Here is a 16978-nt window from a genome sequence, read left to right on the forward strand (position 1 = left end):
TTGAATAACGGGATTGGGTCAATGAAGAAAAGCTGTGACGAGGGCAGTTTCATTCCAACCACTGGAGGACGCTAGGGTACGGAATTCTAGAGCATATGAACTCACAGATAGTTTTCTTTGGCATAGGTTGAAGAGAGAATTGTGTACGGAGAGATCGGACATCGACAAAGACTTCCTTGAAATGCTGAAGAAAACTGGACAGAGATTGGATTACTGAGGAATTCGAATTCCACGAGGATTGAGCCAAAATGAGTGCTCATCCAGACAGCAGATAAATTATGAATGCCACTCGTGCAGTGTTGTTGTAAAATGTATGTGATTGCATTTGGAAATACAGAGATCGTTGCTGTTTGGGCCATGGGACAAGCAGAGGCAGCTGATCTGAAGAGGCAGTGGGGTTTTGAGGACGTAAATGTAGCCAGGCTGAGTGAAGGATATCTTCAGGTACTAAAGTATGGGTTATTCCAGGTAAGTGAAGCGGGTGAGTCTAACGTTTAGTGATGAGACCAGATGGGGACTGAGTGTGAAGGTGAGATATTTAAAGGTGTATGGTAATGGGACACAAGTAGTGGTAATTAGTATTCTGGGGAATGGGAATGAGTGGGAGGAGTACATAATGATGTGAATGGTGCTGGTGATGGGATCCTGACAAAATGATGCTCGCAATCCAACTTACAAAAATAAGAAAGCTACTTGGCTTAAACAGAAGTACAAAATAGTTTTGCATTCATATGAAATCATGCAAATATGATGGATATAGACACGATTTGTAAAAATGATCCAAGCACAAAAAACCCAATTAAATTTGTCAATGTATTACGTATGCATACGCAATATGCTCAATTAACTGCTCATTTACATGTTATTTTAGTTTTGGGTGAGGGTGTAACTGAAAAAGATCTATTTGAACAGATATTTGTGCTTTCATTTAATAATGCTATGCTGTAGGGTTCAAAGACTGCAAATTCTCCTCATATACTTTCCTGGGAAACTGCAGATAATATAAGCACATTTTACACCCAAGTAAAGGCATAGACTTCTGCGTGCATTTACATTGTGATCTATTATATGTAATTAAAACAAAACAGGGTAAAGCAGAGACAGCTTTCAATTTTGTGCATCCATTTAAGCGTGTCTGGATGGATGGTGTTAAATGATTAATAACAGCAAAAATGAGTGTGTTGTTTATAAATACAAAATTTAAAAACTTGAAACAGGGCATTGCAGAGTTTTTTTTTGTGGGTACTGAAACCACTTGTTCATGAATTTTAGCAATAATATATGAGGGCCTAATTATTAATTGCTAACAAAAGTGTTTGCTCTGTGGGGTAACTGATACTGATACTGACACATTGAATATCTATGTTAATGTTTCGATAAAGTCCCATCCTGTGGAATCTCGACCTGGAAAAATTGGAAATGAAAATCCAGAAAGTAAATTCAAGTTTTGTCATATTATAAAGAAGAGTCGGGTTTGGTTAAGCACCATACAGGCCAAACTGTGAATAAAAAAGACTTTGTTTGTTAAACAATATGCTTTATCACCTGAAATGGTTGATGATATACAGCCTATTTATCAAACGAGGGGTTATTGTACCCAAACATCAGTGTGAACCGCTGGCTTGGGGGCGGAACAATGAGGTAAGATGTTCTCTCTTGGTCAAGGTTGCGAAAAAGTATCAATCTGCACTTCCAGTACAGCAACGTGCGTTTTCAGTACTGTGCAGACATTATAACCCCAAAAAGGTGTGTTGTTTCACGGATGAAAGTGATAATAAACACGCACATAGACGCCGATCCCGTGGTTGCTCTGGGGCTCATGCACCCACCGAAATGGCCAAGCACATTATGCTTAATTGCTTAACATTTAGCATCTAAAACCACACAGAAAACGTGACAGTGCCGCTTTCCGATTCTTTAAAGCATGTGGCGCTCCAAAGTGTCTGTCGTTGCTAAGTAACCAAAGCATTGCTTGATGTTGTGACGAGCAGCCTCTGGCAGAAAAGAAAACGGCCTCTTCCAGGACCTCGGGCTTAATCTTTTCCGCTTAGTGAATAAAAATTATTAACCATCTCTATTGTTCACTGTAAAAAAGTCTGGCTGCTGCGTGCAACGTGCATCACAGAGAGGGGCGGGGGCAAACCTGACGCCCCTGTGTGCATGCCTGTAGCCTGGAGAAGAAGATGGAGTTGGAGAAAAGTAAACTTGCCGCAGGTGAATTCACCTTTGCTAATACAGGAGGGGTAGCCACTGGCTGGGTACACGTTTGAGTTCTTTTTATTTATTATTGTGTGATTTTTATTTAAGGCATATTTATATAGCTTATTTATATATCTAAAGTTTATTGTTTCAGTTGTTTGTATTGTTTAAAAAGAGTGAACGATTAAGGTTGATTTGAATTTCCGTCTGCTGGTCATGATACGTGTATGAGAAGGTGTGTGTGTGGGCGGGTCGGGTTCCGGCAGATAATTCAATGTTGATGTGTCGGGTTACATCGGGTCCAGGCTTTAAAAGCCCCGGGTCGGGTTGTAATTTTCATGCCCGTTGAGAACTCTACTCTCAGATATTTCACCTGTTAACCAAAAATTACTGATTATCTTCTTGGGAATGTCTTGCACCAGTGCATACATACTGTAATAGACTTGCCAGGCAGGAAAGCTTGACAGGCGTAGCAACAGTAACTAAGGAGGGGCGGGACTTGGCAAAGAGTCAATTAGTTGATGCTTCAGTTTTTTAAAGTTGGGTAAGAATGCCACCTAGTGGATACTAGCAGAATTATATATTACCATAAAATCTCATCAGGGAAGCGTTTTCTCTTAATTGACTACATAACTCGTTAATGGTGGGAAAACAGTTAAAACATGACTATGTGGCCACTGTTTTAAAGGATAACATTAAATGTTTACACGTCAACACATCTGGCTATCATTTTAGATATTAGCTAAATAAAGGCCACTGATTCTTAATGAAACATCACCCACCTAGTCTGGTTTCATGTGGTTGATGTCCTCCTCTGGAACATGTTGTGACCTTAGAAACTCCTGAAGATCATCCTCCATCGCAAAGCTTTATGTGGTGTTTAATCATATTGAAGTTTGTTTTATAATTCTTTAATTATAGTTATAACGAGCCGTGGTTACTCACAAGAACAAAGGGTTTGGAGAAAAATACAGCAGGCTCTTTTTGTTAGTGAACGCAATATCTTTGCAATTGTTGAAATATAATTTTAAGTCATGGTCTTTATCTTATTGTGTATATATATATATTTATATTCATCATGTTTGAGAGCAAAACCAAGTAACTCTGTCCTGTAAATGATAATGTAAGTGGGTTCCTACAAGTTCCTGTCTCTTCTTAATATGAAAGAAATTAACCAGGTAACTGTGGCAATGGTACCTTTTGTTTCATTGTTTTGAGTTGATGGCATATTGTTTATGTTTGGGCCAAGGGTCTGAGTCAAAGGTGAATGGAAAGCCTAAGGTGTGAACCCATTACTATGATAATGAAATGGTCCGAGTGAGACAGTGGTTGAGATGGTAATGTTGATGGGATTAAGAGTTGGTGAAACTGAAGGATTGGGAGTGGCAGGGTTACTTCTTTTCAATGTTTGGATGTTCAATGCTTTCAAAGTTTAGTGCTTTGTTTTCCATTTTAGGGGACTGACCCCTGTATGAATCCAATGTAGGGCTCTAAGTCAGACTTGGGCTAGGGCTCTATGCTCTGATTTGAAGATCGCTTTCTGCAATAAAGACTACAGCTTGAGGAAATCCAAGTCTCCTGGTCTTTGCTAAAAAGGTTTCCAACACAAAAGAACGCAAAGTTTTGCTAGAGAACACAAAAGCTTTTAAATAAAATGTCCTCTCATCCCAAATATTGTCCACTACCATGTCCTCTAGGGGCTCGGTACTAGAATGGCCAGAAATCGTTTAAAGCTATTGTTTAAAGTAATGACTAAATAAAAAGAAGGGGTGGGAAAATGTGCTGAAGAAAGAAAACATCAAGTTTTTAATGTCATAAAGAACGAAACATGAAAGAGACAATGATTAGGAATACAAGCACAAAACATTTTTTTACAACTTTACACAACGTATTTTGGTTGTTAATAGGTAATATTGCAGCACAACATAAAAACCACACCCTAAATTTAAAAACGTTATAAAAATACATAATTGGTACATTTTATTCAAACAGTCAAAAAACGTAAATATCACATCACAAAAAAAACAGACAAAAATGCAACATTTGTGAGACCTTTTGTTTAGGTGTTTAAATAACGTAATCATAATGTTGGAATAAGACATTTAAATAACCTCATGACAATACTGTTATTTTTACTGTTATTTTGACCTTTTACTGTTTGTACACAATGATGACGTGGCAACGTATGCGCATGCAGTTTGGCAATGGAAGTATGGCAAGAATCAGCAGTGAAGAAACACAGACAGAGAACTTTATCGACTTTATTGGCTTATCAACTTTTTCAACACAGCTACCAGATCCTTGTACTATAGTGGAGTGGATAGAAGACATTAGCAGATGGCCTAATAGTGGCCAGATACATACGTATATTAGTATATTATATTAGTGCAACCAAACGCAACAACCAGACATTTTGATGCTGGGAAACCGTTTTAATAAACTTTAAGTTGCTTACACGTTAGAACCAATGGGGAATAACACCACTTCTGTTGCCAAAATGCACGCGCAGGCTATTTGATCACGTGGGCTGTAAAAGGGTCTATACCAAAAATACAACCCCATTGGTTCTGATGCATTGGTTTAAATGTATCTCAGCTTTATTGTTAGTGTTTTGTTTTATAATGGTAGGCAGCCTGGATTGGTAATCATCAGGCACACCGGGCATTTTCTTGGTGGGTCGACATACATTTAAACTAAAATAACATAGTAACATAAACATCTGGCTGTATTTTGGTCATGATGTTCTTTAAATGTCTTATTCCAAGGGTGTTAATTTAACATCTGAACAAAACTTCTCTCAAATGTTGCATTTTAGTCTGGTTTTGATTTCATAGTGAACAGATGTGATTACCCTGCTGAAAAAACAATTAAGCCATTACAGAAAATTGTAATGGTTTCCATTAAAATACCAATAGGAATCATTTGCTTTTACCATTAAAACAACTAGTGTGTTTTGGGCCATATTCCATTAGAACCAAATAAAATTCCCAATAAAACCAATAGAATTTCTGTGATGGTGTCTATTGTTTTTTTTTCAGGGTTACATTTTGTTTACCTAAAGAAAACGTGCCAATTAGGTATTTTACGTTTTTTAAATGTTATGCTGCAACATTACCTTATTACAATGAAAATAAAATGTTGTGTTTTTATTTTTAATCTGATCATAATCTCCTTTGTCCTAAAAAAATCTCCTTTGTCCTATGATGTCCTATCTTTATGACTTTAAAAATGTGATGTTTTGTCTTTATTCTTCAGCAATTATTTTCCCACCCCTTCTTTTCATTTAGTCATTACTTTATACAATAGTTTGTGATGATTTCTGGCCATAATTGAGACGCATACTTGTTTTACTAAATCCATTGTAAAGCAGTGAGCGTCTTCTCTCTCCAGTACAGCAGGAGGCGCTGCAGCTCTTTAGTCCGCAGATAAACTCACTAAAGAAAGAAAGAAAGAAAGAGCGCGCGTGTGATGTGTTTGTGTATCCTCAGTGTTTTTCTCTCTTGCGTGTTTCATTCAATGTAAACAGAGTCTTGTTTCTGGATATATTGATGATTTCATTACAGAAATCTCTCAGGTGAAGAAAGAGATGGCGTTACTGGAGACAAAGCTGAGGTCAAGAGGAGATTTAGCAATGAAACAAGAGGTACAGCTTAAACATCATTTAGCTGAATCAGACAAACATCAAATAATTTCTAGTCTTGGGAGTAAGTTAATGAATTACAAAATATAATATATTACAGTAATACATTAATTTTTGCTGTAACGCAGTAATTTAACGCTTATATTTTGGTCATATTGTACTCGTTACAGTCTCAGTAACGCAGTATCACGTGCATCCGATGAAACAGTCTTTTTCATTGTTTGGCAAAAAGCAATTATATAAGCCTACATGTAATCCTTATATTGTACTGAAATGAGGTGTATTCCTTGAGGCGTAATCCTCCAATAGCACTTTTTGATAAGTTGTGTCAACCCAGTGCATGCCAGTTTTGTACTGTGAATCTAAATTACAAGTGCATTTAAGAATAGAAACGAAAAGAGGTTGTGTGTCTTGCCATGTTATTAGGCTATTAGGTTGCATTGTAGTGTGCTCTAGCTCTATTGTGTTTGGTATGTTTACCATAATTTACCAGACTTTTACCAGATCAATTGTCAATGTTTATGATTCTGACAGTGATTGTTATTGTATTTTGCCATAAGTCTTCACTGTGCCTATTCAAAGCTCGAGGGCCAACACATAACTTCTAGATTTATAAGCAGCAATAAACTACATTTTAACATTTTATAATGCCTAGTCATACTTCTGTTATTTTGATGAAAGTTACTCAAAAGTAACGCAAAAGTAGTGTAACTCATTACAGTTCAGAGACAGTAATATTGTAATATAACTAATCACTTTCAAATGACAGTAATTTGTAATATAAAATTTATTACACTTTGGTAGTAACTTGCCCAACACTGATAATCTTACTGTCTGTTTATGTTGTGTTTTCAGGATGTGGATTGTTGTGAATCTTCAGTGTATGTGACTGATGATGGGAGTCTGGATTCAGTGTGGATGAGCAGAGATCAGAGCCGCACACCACAGACACTGCTGGACTCTAAACTCTCTGAAGAGAAATCCAGACACACACAGGACTCTGATCTCAGTCTGACTTTACTCTGCTATACTGAGTCAAAGCTCACAGACACTCATGACACTACAGTGTGTGACAGTAAACAGAGCTTACAGGAGGATCAAACCTCCACAGAGTCTCTGGATTCTGTCTGTAACGCTGGAGAACAGCAGCAGATCCTGCAGACCAAACTGAAGATGTGTTCAGTTAAATTCATCGACTGCACAAACCTCATGATGAAGATTAAAACTGAACCCACAGAAATCAAAACCGAACCCACAGAAATCAAAACCGAACCCACAGAAATCAAAACCGAACCCACAGAAATCAAAAACGAACCAACAGAAATCAAAACTGAACCCACAGAAATTAAAACTGAACCCACAGAAACCAAAACTGAACACACAGAAGAGGAAGAGCGCACTGAGGAAGATGATGATTTAATTACATCAGGTATGTCTCCTCAATTATTGTTGGAATTTTAACATTTTTTTTTAACTATGTAAGCACCTGTTTTGGGTTTTCAGTCACAAACTCGCTAATCAAAAGACCAAAAAATGAGTACAAAAATTTTAAAGGAGTCTATGATCTATGATCTTTAATACTTAGCGCAATATGCGTCATAATCTGAAAACCACGCACACCGGGAGGAAAATAATCCATCCGTGTGTATTGACTTTGTATTATGTGAGGCTGCCGCCTTGTCATTTCTCTGGCTTATAGCAAAAATGTAAGATGACATAATTTTCAAAAACCCTAAAGCTCAAAATTGATCACATGACTAGACCGAGCAGACATTTGCTTTTACAAAGATACATGGATTGTAAAAATCCATTGAGTATTGAGAAAGTTATGATATTTTTAAGATTAGAAATCAAAGAAAAAAGTTATACAGTGAGGAAAATAAGTATTTGAACACCCTGCTATTTTGCAAGTTCTCCCACTTAGAAATCATGGAGGGGTCTGAAATTGTCATCGTAGGTGCATGTCCACTGTGAGAGACATAATCTAAAAAAATCCAGAAATTACATTGTATGATTTTTAAAACTATGTATTTGTATGATACAGCTGCAAGTAAGTATTCGAACACCTGAGAAAGTCTATGTTAATATTTGGTACAGTAGCCTTTGTTTCCAAATACAGAGGTCAAATGTTTCCTGTAGTTTTTCACAAGGTTTGCACACACTGCAATAGGGATTTTGACCCACTCCTCTAGATCGGCCAGGTTTCTGGCCTGTCGCTGAGAAACACGGAGTTTGAGCTCCCTCCAAAGATTCTCTATTGGTTAGGTCTTGAGACTGGCTAGGCCACGCACGAACCTTGATATGCTTCTTACAGAGCCACTCCTTAGTTATCCTGGCTGTGTGCTTTGGGTTATTGTCATCTTGGAAGACCCAGCCTCGACCCATCTTCAATGCTCTAACTGAGGGAAGGAGGTTGTTCCCCAAAATCTCGCAATACATGGCCCCGGTCATCCTCTCCTTAATACAGTGCAGGCACCCTGTCCCATGTGCAGAAAACACCCCCAAAGCATGATGCTACCACCCCCATGCTTCACAGTAGGGATGGTGTTCTTGGGATGGTACTCATTCTTCTTCTTCCTACAAACATGATTAGTGGAATTATGACCAAAAAGTTCTATTTTGGTCTCATCTGACGACAAGACTTTCTCCAAGGGCTGTGCAAAAAAATTGGCTGCGATTCTCATGCGTGTTTCATCAGTAAAGCTGTTTCCTTGATTGGTATTAAGTCGCCATCAGCTGCTTTCAGATGGAGCCACATTTACTACTAGGGATGGGACGGTTAGCAAATTTCATATCATGATTATAGTGACCAAAGTTATTACGGTTATCAGTATTATCATGGTTTCCTTAAATTGAGATGGAAATGTTCAAAAAGAACTGATACACACACTGAAAACATTTTAACAAGTTTTATTTTTGAAAATCAGCAAACAACAAATACAATTAGCAGCTATATGCACTTTTTTAAGCATAAACATTAAATCAGGGGTGTCCAGCCTTTTTTGTGTCACAATCTACTTTCAAAATGATAAAACCGACAAGAACTACCTGCTAAAAAACATCTTTTAATAACACTTTAAATGTGTGTTAGGAGGACTATTTCTACGTTGAATTTAGGGCTGTCACCATTACTCCATTCTTTTTGAGGAGTTAAAAAAATATCATTGAGTACACGCCGAGTACTCCTTATAGCGGAATAGCAGAGATGCGGTTTTGATGAAATAAACTAGAAAATTACAACATTATCAGATGCATCTCTCTCTCTCTCTCTCTCTCTCTCTCTCTCTCTCTCTCTCTCTCTCTCTCTCTCTCTCTCTCTCTCTCTCTCTCTCTCTCTCTCTCTCTCTCTCTCTCTCTCTCTCTCTCTCTCTCTCTCTCTCTCTCTCTCTCTCTCTCTCTCTCTCTCTCTCTCTCTCGGTCGGTCGGTCGGTCGGTCGCGCGCACATACAAGAATGTGCATCCAAATTTCGGAAGTTAGACGACTCAGCTGCAGCAGGCAGGCATAAGATTGATAAAAACACACTTGAGAATAAATGCGCAGCAACTCAAAAAGACTTGTTTCTAAGACCATAATGCCAATTTGGCACTTTGTTTTAACTAAATGGTGTGGAGGCGTGGAGCAGCATACACAGTTATTAACTTATGTGCGATCTGCCGGCATTGCATTTGCGATCGACTGGTTGTATTGGACACCCCTGCATTAAATGAACATTAACATGGAGCCCTGAGATATATGAACCTGTTTTAATGAACAGTACCTTAAATAAGAACATCAAATGCACACATAAGCAACGCATTAAAACACAGTGCACCTGTTACTGCCTTCCGCCACGCCTTCTTGTGCAAAAACCAATGTTGCACGCGCGCGTGCGTCAAGCTGATTCTGACTGGAAAGGATTTACCGGGAGTTTTCAAAATCACGGTAATCAAACACGGTTGTAATGATAATTACATTTTAAATGATAATACTAACCATCAGGACATTTTATCATGGTTAATCGTGAAACCGGTAATCGTCCCATCCCTATTCACTACAAAGGGGCTGTTTACACTTGGTATTAAGATGTGTTTTCATCGATCGGATCACAAGTGGACGAGAGAGACACATTACGTTTACACCTGGTATTTAAATCCGTCTCTTTTGTCCACTTTCGACCGCTTCTGTGCTGAATACTGTGAGGGGGTTGTCTGTCGAGACGGTGGGCGAGTCTCTCTGCTGTCATTCAAACCCGAGCGGGAGTAATTATGAGTTTATATGGACGCAAACTAATATTATGTCAAAGTCCACTGCTTGTTTAGCAAGTAAACATGCTGCACAGTGTTTTTTACGTGTATATGTTAGAGCTTTGTCTGAATTTTCAGCGCAATTGATGAAATAGGATCGCGCAACTTTCACTTGCTTTCAAAACAACACTACGGAGATCAGCCGCTTTAGTTTTATTAATGAAAGGCTAAAAATAGCGCTGTTCACCGAATGTTCACGCCAGAAGTAAAAAAAGACGTATAACTTGCGTTTAATACCTCAGATTAGATAAATGGGCGGAGAGAAGGCGGTCGCGTGTGGCTTTTCGAACGCATTCAACCATATGTACGTTCCGCAACTCCAAAGTGATCCGATCGAAAGTGGTTTTGACCACCTCTGGATGTGGTTGAAAGTGGTCGAAAGTGGACGAGCTCAAAACGTTTTGAACACCGTTTACACCTGGCATTAACGTCGTCCACTTGTGATCTGATCGATGAAAACGCATGTTAATGCCAAGTGTAAACAGCCTCAAAGACCCATAGTTCACAAAAAGCTAGGCAAAATCGCATAGATTATCAGAGTCGATTTTCCTCGATTATGAACCTGATTTTGCCTAGCTTCTATGTGAACTATGGGTCTGTGTAATAAATGCCGCTCCATCTTAAATCAGATGATGGTGATTTAATACTAATCATGGAACTGGCTTTACTGATGAAACACGCATGAGAATCGCAGCCGATTTTTTACACAGCCCTACTTTTTCCCTTGACTCCTCTGGATCATCCAAATGGACATTGGCAAACTTAAGACGGGCCTGGACATGTGCTGGTTTAAGCAGGGGAACCTTCTGTGCCATGCATGATTTCAAACCATGATGTCTTAGTGTATTACCAACAGTGACCTTGGAAACAGTGGTCCCAGCTCTTTTCAGGTCATTGACCAGCTCCTCCCGTGTAGTTCTGGACTGATTTCTCACCTTTCTTAGGATCATTAAGAACCCACGAGGTGAGATCTTGGATGGGGCCCCAGTCCGAGGGAGATTGACAGTCATGTTCAGCTTTCTTCCATTCTCTAATGATTGCTCCAACAGTGGACCTTTTTTCACCAAGCTGCTTGGCAAGCACCCCGTAGCCCTTTCCAGCCTTGTTTAGGTGTACAATTTTGTCTCTAGTGTCTTTCGACAGCTCTTTGGTCTTGGCCATGTTAGTAGTTGGATTCTTACTAGGGGTGGGATCTGATTAACACGGACGGTTGTTCAGGAAGCACACCATAGTGCGTGATACATTTTGAATTTAGTTGCCGCGATGGCGGAGATGTCCATAAACTGCAGAGAACGTCTAAAGTTTGGGATTATTACATTCCTATCATTACATTACATTCAGCATCTGAACCGAAAACATCTGACCACTGCTGTTTAACCAAGCTTCGCTGAAACAAGGTAACGTAGCCTAAGCCTATTGATATTCGTAGATTTTAATCCCATACTGATTTGTAGCAATGTCGTTATGCGGTTTGACTAGATAGGATGTTTAGCTTTTAAATCGGTGTTTAAAAATCGATGTTTAAAAATCGTGTCGGGACATCTCTACTAGGGATCAATATATTGCCCGGCCAATATATAGGGCTTATTTTTGAAGGTTTTACATGTATCGGCATCGGCCAATACGCGGCCGCTGCGTTTGCCAATAGTTTTTTCCCGGCATTATTTACATTATTTATTCACAGACAGCTCTGTGTTGTTGGAGATGCTGCAGTTCATGTGCAGCCGATTTACTGCCTCTCCCCAACTAGCAGAGTTCTGGAAGCTTTTAAACTTTCAAAGCATCTTTTAACTGTTTGACTTAGCTGAAATATTGCCATACACTTTGAAAATGTAAACATGTTGCTCTATATGTGCGTCCAACTAAAGCTAAGAAAGTTTGTGCGTCCAAATAAAATAAAACGAGTGATGAACACTTTTCCTTGTTCTACTTTAAGAAAATCGGCAGCCTGTATTAGTCATCGGCTAAGGCTGATGAAAAAAATCGGCATTTGGCACAAAAAAATCCATATCAGTCGATCCCTAATTTTGGCGCTTCCTCTTGCACAATTTCGCACAATTTGGCGCTCTCTCGCGGCATTCGCTTCACATTTGTCCACAACAGCTGCTCATATTTGTGAGGGAGAGGAAGGGAGGTGTCCGCCCTTCACTATCACTGATTGTTTTAGACCACAATGTATGTGTGTCTGTTGTTGAACCAAAAGGACTCTTTCAGAGTTGCGGAGACTTTTTGTCCCTTGAACAGCTGGTTGCACTCTAGATCCCTAAATTACTTTTTTTTCTGCATATGATTACAAATTTGGGTTATTTGATGTGCAATGACCCAGCTGTATTAACAGGACTGACACCTGTCTTCTGTCTATATGTGTGAATCTAGGAAAAGATACAGAATCTTACTTCTTCATTCTTGTTTGTGTAAATAAGAGTTAAGAATTGTTTCATGTTTCTTTCAGATGTGAAGAGTGATTCATGTTTGGATATAGAAATAACGTCCTCAACATCAAAAGAGCGACTGACAGCACAAACTCTTTCCTGCATCACCTGTGAAAAGACATTCAGCTCACAGAGACATTTAGAGAGACATGAGAGAAAACACACAGAACAGAAACTCTTCACCAGATCTGAGATCAGCTTTACTACCTTACAAGAGAAGAAACTTCATTCAGAAGACCACAGAGAGAAGAAGAAGTTTCACTGTGAGCACTGTGGGAGGATTTGTGCCTCTTCCTATAAACTAAATGTTCACATGAGGACACACAGTGATGAAAAGCCTTTCAACTGCACTGAATGTGGAAAATACTTCAAAACCAAACAAAATCTTAAAATTCATCAGAGACTTCATACAGGAGAAAAACCTTTCAAATGCTCTCAGTGTGACAAGACGTTTTCTTGTTCAGGTCACTTCAAAGTCCATCAGAGAGTTCATACTGTAGAGAAACCTTATCACTGTATTGTCTGTGAGAAGAGTTTTAATCAACAGGTTAACTTAATAAATCACATAAGAATTCATACAGGTGAAAAACCTTACAAATGCTCTCAGTGTGACATGACGTTTGCTCAGTCAGGTCACTTAAAAACCCATCAAAGAGTTCATACTGGAGAGAAACCTCATGACTGTAGTGTCTGTGGGAAGAGTTTTAGTCATCGGCCTAATTTACTTATTCACCAGAGACTTCATACAGGTGAAAAACCTTTCAAATGCTCTCAGTGTGACAAGACGTATACTTATTCATCTGCCTTAAAAATCCATCAGAGACTTCATACTGGAGAGAAACCTTACATCTGCGCTCACTGTGGAAAGAGCTTCTATCATTCATCCCAAATAATAGTTCATGAAAGAGTTCACACTGGAGAGAAACCTTATCACTGTAGTGTCTGTGGGAAGAGTTTTAGTCAAGGGTCAAACTTACTTAAGCACCAGAGACTTCATACAGGTGAAAAACCTTACAAATGCTCTCAGTGTGACAAGACGTTTGCTCAGTCAGGTTCCTTAAAATCCCATCAAAGAGTTCATACAGGAAAGAAACCTTAACACTGTAATGTTTGTGGGAAGAGTTAAAAGGATAGTTTGGCCAAAAATGATATTAAACCCATGATTTACTCACCCCCAAGCTGTCCGAGTTGCATATGTCCATCGGTTTTCAGACAAACACATTTTCGGATATTTAAGAAAATATTTTAGATCTTTCAGTTGATTAAATGTAATGTTACGGGGTCCACGACCTTCAAGTCCAAAGAAAGTGTGTTCATCCTTCACAAAATAAATCCAAACGGCTCCAGGATGATAAACAAAGGTCTTCTGAGGGTAATCCGTGCGGTGTTGTTGTAGAAATATCCATATTTAAAACTTTATTAACGTAAATAACTACTTTCCGGTAGCGCCGCCATCTTAGTCGCGTCCGCATTCAGGATGAGAGCTTACGCAGCCTTCGGAGGTTACTCTGCTGCTGCTCTGTGCCCCCACCTTCCGAATTTGTCATACGTCACTAAGAAAAGTGCGTACACTAAGCTAATACTTTCTCCTGAATACAGAGGAGTCTAAGATGGCGGCGCTACCGGAAGGTTATTTACGTTAATAAATTTTTAATATGGATATTTCTACAACAACACCGTGCGGATTACCCTCAGACGACCTTTGTTTATCATCCTGGAGCCGTTTGGTTTTATTTTGTGAAGGATGGAGGCACTTTTTTGGACTTGAAGGTCGTGGGCCCCGTAACATTACATTTAATCAACTGAAAGATCTAAAACATTTTCTAAAATATCCGAAAATGTGTTTGTCTGAAAAACGATGGACATATGCAGCTCGGACAGCTTGGGGGTGAGTTAATCATGGGTTTAATATCATTTTTGGTCGAACTATCCCTTTAATCCACAGTCAAACTTTGTAAAGCACCAGTGACCTTTACAAATAGAAAAAGTAAAAATAAAAAATTAAACAGTGCCGTTCTGGTTTTTTAGATTGATCTCACATTACTGTATTATGGAGGACAAAAATGACTTAAATGTCTCATATTTCCAAGCTTACTAGAGTTTTATTTTAGGTTATGATGTCCTTAAAGGGATAGTTAATGCAAAAAAGAAAATTCTGTCATTATTTACTCTCATGTTATTACAAACCTGTAACAAACTTTATTTGTTCAGATGAACATGAAGGAAGATATTTTGAGGAATGTTCAAGAGTGAAATGTTTCTGTACACTACATGCTAGGTTAGTAAATGTCTCAGGTTAAGTATGTAACCCTGGTTCCCTAAGAAGGGAACGAGACACTGCATCGCCATATCAACACTTTTTCTGGAATGCCTCGGCGTGACTGATTTGAAGCATGTGTAACACACAATCAATAATTTGATGATTGGATATAGGCTGGATGCTGTGCGGACTAGGCGTATAAGAAGGCATCCCATAAATACGGGCTCGCTATCAAGTGCCGAAGCAAGTGCCTACAGGGATGCAGGGAGTATGGCATGGAGACGCAGAGCTGCGTATGAATGGGATGCCTTCTTATAGGCAAAAGAACCTGGGACCCTAAAGACGGGTTTAAGTCTAAATAATAAAATCTGGCGAAGGTGAGCGATGAAGACCAACCGGCCACATCGCATACTATCTGTAGAAGAAGCAAATGAAAATAATTGAACGGTTTCGGACACTGATGTAATTACCATGCGTCGTAGAGCTGAGAGATTCGTCATGAACCCTTACACCTGTGTGGCTTTATTGATTGTACTGTAAAACACTAAAGTCTAATTTCTTACTGTTACTTACTTTGTCATGTTTATTGTATTAGTTGATAATAAAGATAACAAAACAACTTTAATTACTGTTGTTACAGTTACTGTTTTTATTAAAAGTATTATTTTTTAAATAAAAGATATCACATTTATTTTGTTTATTTTTAAAAAGTGGAAAATAACTGACAACAAGAACTAACAAAAGTGTATAAACATCAATTTTTGGTGTTTACTGTCAGTGTCTTTTAGCTGATTCCAGTTACGCGTTCGTCTCCTGTTGCAGCATGGAAAACAGTGAGTGAGCGAGTGTACATCGAATGTACCCTCAAAATTAGAGTGCATTGTGGGTAAAAAGTAGTGAACGAATGTATGGGATGAAGTTGTTCACTCAGGTTTTGGCCCCACTACAAAATGGCCAACACCCAATATAGTGCACTACATAGTGGATAGGGAGGGTTTCAGACACAGCTAGAGAGTAAGAGATTTTAACCTCACCATATTTTAACTCAATAAAGTTTGTAAGAAAACAAACATCTGGTTTCCAACAGATATTTTAACAAAACTTGTGGCTACCAAAGACTTTAGTGTTACAAAACATCATGTTAGCATCACATAAGCATTTACAAGATAATTATTATTATTATATAATTTTAGTTTTCTCTGGCTCCATAATGTAACTTAAAATTAGGGCTGCATGTAGGGTTGCCAGACATTGTGACACTGCTGTTTACTGTCCTCCTGGTCTCTGGGCATTAATTGGGTACCTCTCGAAGGTGGTTATTACAGGAATATTAAACAGTGCATTATGCAGTCTGCCAAACATGTTTTTTTAAATAATAATTTTATAATTAAATCACTGTAATATTCTAAAGTGATAATCATGGTAACTTACTAGTAATGACTCAAGTGTTACTACATCCTTCTAAAGTAATTACTCATAATTGAAATCAATATTCTAAAGGAATGATCATAGTTACCCAACCAGTAATTCCTTTAGAAGGATGTAGTAACACTTGAATTATATTAATAGATTTTCATATTTTAAATTACTGTCACCTCTCTCTCCATGTATGCATGTATACAGAGATACACGGAGGTGACAGTAATTTTAAATATAATTATGAAAACCTATAATGATGAATATAGCTAACCCTTATGAAAATTAACCATGTTTTTTTTTTTAGTAAAACACAATTTAAAATATATTTAAACCTTGGCTATAGTAAAACCATGGTTTTGCTGATAGTAATCACTACACAAAAAACATGGTTACACTTTTACCACAATAAAACCATGGTTAATTTTCGTAAGGGAGGTACAGTGGATCAAAATGTGTGTTATTAATTGTTCAGTTCACTAAATTCCATTGCAGTTTAATTGTCTCCTCTATGCAGTGTTTGAACAGTGAATATCTATATATATATATATATATATATATATATATATATATATTAATATTTGGTGCAGATCATTACACTGTTTATCTTATTTCGTGTACACTCTCACCAGGGTTCTAAATTAACACCCGCCAACCCGCCAAATGCGGGTTAAAATTCATTTTGGCGGGTATTAATAAAAACTTACTAGCCAGCCACTTTGGCCGGTAATGCATGAGGCATTGCAA

At 38.2% G+C, this 16978-nt stretch overlaps 1 protein-coding gene and 1 pseudogene across 1 annotated transcript in view; both read left to right on the forward strand.

The window, feature by feature from the left end:
• LOC129437125 (uncharacterized) overlaps positions 1-16978 on the forward strand; it is a 96804-nt gene that overhangs the window by 29265 nt on the left and 50561 nt on the right. The gene's annotated exons all lie outside the window — the stretch shown is intronic.
• Positions 6695-13696, forward strand: LOC129437122 (uncharacterized; annotated as a pseudogene).

The sequence above is a fragment of the Misgurnus anguillicaudatus genome, unplaced genomic scaffold, assembly GCF_027580225.2.
Source record: "Misgurnus anguillicaudatus unplaced genomic scaffold, ASM2758022v2 HiC_scaffold_33, whole genome shotgun sequence".
NCBI classification, from domain to species: domain Eukaryota; kingdom Metazoa; phylum Chordata; class Actinopteri; order Cypriniformes; family Cobitidae; genus Misgurnus; species Misgurnus anguillicaudatus.